A 5,594-nucleotide genomic window follows, 5' to 3' on the forward strand; every position below is an offset into this window, starting at 1 on the left:
TAATTCCACGTTGGTTCCGTCTGACATTATTTAGCTTAGGAGGAAAAATCTAAATGATCCTCGGGTTACTTCGGTGCTGTCCTGTGTGTTTATCCAGGTCACGATGAATGGTGTTGTGCTAACAACCGTGGCTAATTAACTTTCAGGAGCATGTAGAGATGTGCTTTTGTTTTGAAAGCAATCACAGTGTAACATAAGCAAAAGAAAGAAAAGGTACAAAAAAAAACTTGTGTCCTCAGAAAGGAAGAGAAATCTTGGGAAAATGTCCGAGACCAGGACATTAACTTTAAACCGTCCGGCGTTTTCTAAGGAGCACTGGGCATATATGGATTGAGGCTTGGCTTCGTCTCCTCACGGTTACATAAGCAGGAGTCAGTTTGGGATTGTTCAAGACTGGAAAAGCAATGTTGACTTTTTGATTTGAAGTAGATTCATCTTGTTAGATTCTCAGTAGTGTGTGTGGTGTGTGTGTGGTGTGTGTGTAGTGGTGGCTCAGCACTTACTGTTCTGTTCTAGTGGGAATCCTGGGAGTTTGAAATCCCAGCACTGACAGCTACAAAGCCAGGATTGGGACCTTTGAGCAGTGCATCGTTCAGCTTTGTGTGTGTGTGTTGGATTCGACTCTTTAGATTAAAGATTAAACAAACTTTTTTTTTCCTTAGTGTTAAAATCTCAACATTCACACACCTATCTGTATAAAAAAAAAAATACAGTATATCCGTATATATCTGTACTCGTATCTGTTAGTACGCATTAGTTCTAGTCAATAAATTATTCATGGTTATAACTGTTGAGTCAGATGATAGTGAAAAAGAAGCAAAGCCATTTTCACAGGAAGTAGATTTAATGGGATTATACAGATCAACGACGTGTTATAAAGTGAGTGTACAGAATGTGGATCCTTCTCCAGGATCTATATCTGCTATTTCTGTCAGTTACTCGATATTTATTTCTTGTTTCCAGGACTGTTGTATCCTATAAATGCGATGTTGCATTCTCTTGCAGATCTTTCCATGTACTATAGAAATGAATGAATGAATGAATCAATCAATCAATTTGTCATGAGAAATTGCAGTGAATTGATCAAACTTTTCTTTCTCCTTTATTTCAGTCAGGAGAAGAACAGCAACATGTCCTGGGACCATTTGGACTTTCAGTCTTGAATCCACATGGTCATGTTTTTGTAGTTCTGGAAAACCGACAAACTGCTGTGAAGCCTCTGATTACATTCAGTACCGGATTTACGTCCTTATCCTGTGGTGGACTGGTTTTGTTCTCTCTCTCTCTCTCTCTCTCTCTCTCTCTCTCTCTCTCTCTCTCTCTCTCTCTCTCTCTCTCTCTCTCTCTCTCTCTCTCTCTCACTCACTCACTCACACACACACACACACACACACACACACACACACACACACACACACACACACACACGCTCATTGTGACACTCTGACACATAAAACTGACTCTCAAACACACGTGAAAACAAGATGCAATCTAATACGTTCGACTGAGCACGATTAGCGTAACCCTCGCTAGTCCCAAAACCTAGAGGGTTCTTTCCTGCTAGCTACTCGTGTGATTAGTGTCTCGTATGACTTAAATAAATCAGCTAAATCCTTAAAGAAAGCACAGGAAGCTAATCACATAGGACCTCTGGCTATATGTTACACCTCACTGACCTAATGTTAGAATGGTTGTTTGCTGCTTAACGTGTTTCTCAGTGTTAATGCTGCTCTGTGTGTGTGTGTGTGTGTGTGTGTGTGTGTGTGTGTGTGTGTGTGTGTGTGTGTGTGTGTGTGTGTCTGTGTCTGTGTCTGTGTCTGTGTCTGTGTCTGTGTCTGTGTGTTTTATGGGTAATACACACATCATCATCATCTAAACAGACTTGTGTCTCTTGTACAGTTTCTGAAAAAACAAACTGGACTAGAATTACAATCGTGTTATTTTAGTTGTGCCAAACAATTGACCAAAAATCCAGATTGCCAACTGAAACAATGGAGTCATGAGAATCTTTAACACCCTTAAGTGTAACTTGAGGGCTTTTCCTTGGTTCCTAGAACTGGCAGCAGCTCACTATGTCTTTGGTTTTTAGTTTTTTATTACCTGGCTAAAGCATGTAGAGGCACAACAGGGAATGTAGTCTGCTTTCGAACTCACACTGGTCTGATTAAACTTTAAAGCAGGAGATGATGTCTGTGGTCATGTGACCCCACGATCCAGCAGAGAGAGTGAGAGAGTTTGTGTGTGTGTGTGAGAGAGTGTGTGTGTGTGTGTGTGTGTGTGAGAGAGAGAGAGAGAGAGAGAGAGAGAGAGAGTGTGTCGTGTGTGTGTGAGAGAGAGATACAGACAGACATACAGAGATAGAGAGAGAGAGAGAGTGTGTGTGTGTGTGTGTGTGTGTGTGTGTGTGTGTAAGAGAGTGAGAGTGTGTGTGTGTGTGTGTGAGAGAGAGAGAGAGAGAGAGAGACAGAAAGAAAGAGAGAAAGAAAAAGAGTGTGTGTGTCACTTGTGCTGGACTCAAGAGCAGAAGTAAAAATGCAGCCTTAGAGTTAAAATGTCTGCTATTTATTTATTTATTTATTTATTTATTTATTTATTTATTTATTTATTTATTTATCATTTTTAATATATAATCAGTTTAAACTTTTTCTATACTTATAAATTAATATTTCAAATTCATTTCTTTCTGCTATTTATTGTTACACTTTTTGAAAATTATTTTTGGCACATTTTTATTGAACATGTTTAAACTTTTTTAATGATCGATTTATTTTTTTGTCATATATTCTGACTAGATATTATATTTTTTCCTTTAACATTGTATCCACACTTTTATGCTTCATGTCAGAAATGTCTAGAAAAGAATCATCCTAATTATACTCGTTATTAAATAAACAGCAAAAGGGAAGTCTGCGGATGACAAAACCTCAAAGTACTATTTTTTAGAAGATTTACAATATACAGAGAAAACAAAATATGCTGATGCGGACAGATCAACGGACCGTGAAGTGTGTATGAAGGAAAACATATAATAATAAGCCATGTAAGAATTTAAAGCTCAAGCACCAACAATAGTAAAGTGTCCAAGAGAAAATAAGGATTTTATATTTAAGGTAATCATTATTATTATTTTATTTATTTTATTTTTTGTTACAAAAATGAGGTGGGAAAGAAAACATCTGAACTTTGCACCATTATATTATATCCTTCAAAATAACCGTTTATTCAATAACTATTCAATCTCAATTCATACATTTTATAAACAGCTTGATTCCAAACATAACTCTTAATGTGCTCACAGTGCATCATGGGTAATATGAGCAACCGATTCCGGGTAACTGAGACTACTATGCAGAGGTGGGAGTAAGTCTCACACGTGCAAGTCAAGTAAGTCTCAAGTCATGAATGTCAAGTCAAAGTCAAGTCGAGTCTTTTTTTAGTATTTGTCAAGCAAGTCTCAAGTTTCAAATTTGCGACTTAAGTCTGACTCGAGTCAAGTCGAGTCCACCATCTCGGAGTCATTTAACTCAAGTCCGAGTCAAGAATCAAGTCATGAATGTCAAGTCGAGTCTTTTTTAATATCTGCCAAGCAAGTCTCAAGTCTCAAATTTGCGACTCAAGTCTGACTCGAGTCAAGTCATATGACTCGAGTCCCCATCTCTGCTACTACGAATGAACAGAAATGTTTGTAATCTTATTAAAGCAGATTTGACTTTATGCTTCCTAACATTTGGGTCACACTTGTGGTACAGTAGAAACGTTAACACGGATTGACTAATCGTTTCTGATGCTGAAGGATCATCTAGACTTCTAGACTTTTCTGATCAGCGTTTGTTGGGTGCACAGAAAAGCAAACAGCCGTTTCGATTACGTCTCACTTCTTACGATCGGTCGAAGTCGAATTTCATTTGCTGTCCGTTTCGAATGCTGACTATCCACTCTGTCCATCGAGCAGAGACGAAAGCAAAAGTACAGCAGATAAACTCTATCATATCCAGGGGCGGTTCAAGGATTTCATCTTTAGGGGGTTTTAGCCCTCAGTGAGAATTTAAAACAAGAAGAGTTATTATATGACTACATAGTAAGCCAAAAGTTATGCTATTATTTAAAATGGCAAAAGTGGACACCAAAATTTTATGCATGATGTAATGATGCCAGTCTTGAATCAAATCAGTCCATGCATGTGTGCATTCTCTACTAACAGTGTGTCCAATGAATGCAGTTATTTTTACTTAGTATTGAATGGATTGTTTGCATTAATATTTTGTTTGTGCTACAACTCTGGTAATAAGAATAGTGAATTTCACCGGTTTTGGTTGCCGTCTTTGCGTCTTTCCTCAGATTAACGCTATACATAAATGCCTCCAGCTCTGCGCGTGCACGCTGCGCGTACCTGTGCTTCTCGGTTCAGATAAAGCAGACAGCTGATGACGCACGCGCGTAAAAGCAAAGTAAAAAAAATCGCTCTTGGATCAAACCGATAAATGATTTTCTTTCCCATCGACGACGTGTCCTGCATTTTAACGTAATTTTTATTGTTTATAAGAAAAAATATATACTAGTTTTTAGGGTGGCTGAGATCACAGACAGGGGGGCTGAAGCCACCCTAAAAAAGGTCTAGAACCGCCCCTGATCATATCTACCTCGTTTATATGCAAATGCACAGTTATTTATTCATATAGCCATCATGCTCGATAATCAGCATCTGATTTTTGCATTTGTACACATTTTTTTTTACACTAGCTGTTTTTATCACATCTTCAGTTCTTATTTAATAAAAAAAAATGCGAGATTGTAAATTGAAATATTTGTAAACCCTTATATACATCTGACAAACTGTTTTGGGTTGAAAACATTTCAAGATCTGAACACATTGTTATCTTGTTTTGTATTTATTTATTATTTTTTTGATTGTTTGTTTTAATTGATTTATTTTAATCAAAAATCAAACTTTCCTGGTTGCCGCAGTGTTATTTGTTGTTTGGTGTCATTCTGAAATGTAAAGTTGTGAACAGATCTTGTGACCATGATATTATGCAGTATATTGTTCTACTCTTACAATATTAGATATCCTGTTCATTACAGATCAGTATCCACACACACACACACACACACACACACACACACACACACACACACACACACACACACCTCTTGTGTTTTTGTTTAGTATGGACACACGATTTAGTGGATGATGGATCAGAGATGTTGTAAATATGACTGAAGGAAAGTCTGACTCCGTGTACAGACGTCTATGTTCCGTCATCTTCAATGGTGCTTCTAGGACAAATCATTAATTAACATTTTTATATTCTGTTTGTTGAGGACTGAGAATTGGTGTGAAACCCATCATTTATTTCATATGCATAAAAGCTAGGGTGATGGAGTAGTTCTGGTGGATGATAAAGTGTACAGAGGGAGACACTGATGTTCTTCATGTATAACTGCATGTTGCAGAAGGAAATAAACTTTAGCTAAACTTTAAACCGACGGTGTGGTTTTTGTTACCTTCACGTGACACACCTGCGATTAAGACACGCCCCTATCAGTCCTTGTTTTTGACCTGAACACGCCCCCGTTTTTGTTTGGCCACGCCC

The 5,594-nt window shown here is 37.8% G+C and overlaps 1 protein-coding gene across 2 annotated transcripts in view; it reads left to right on the top strand.

The window, feature by feature from the left end:
* Positions 1-2,336, top strand: part of kif5c (kinesin family member 5C) — a 33,556-nt gene extending 31,220 nt beyond the window's left edge. The window contains exon 25 of one of the 2 annotated variants that reach the window (XM_027152376.2): positions 1,112-2,336. The gene's annotated coding sequence lies outside the window, so the exon portion shown is untranslated. The remainder of the gene's footprint in view (positions 1-1,111) is intronic. The other variant, XM_027152377.2, reaches the window with a different exon arrangement.
* Positions 2,337-5,594: the final 3,258 nt, after the last annotated feature.

The sequence above is a fragment of the Tachysurus fulvidraco genome, chromosome 6, assembly GCF_022655615.1.
Source record: "Tachysurus fulvidraco isolate hzauxx_2018 chromosome 6, HZAU_PFXX_2.0, whole genome shotgun sequence".
Lineage (NCBI taxonomy): Eukaryota > Metazoa > Chordata > Actinopteri > Siluriformes > Bagridae > Tachysurus > Tachysurus fulvidraco.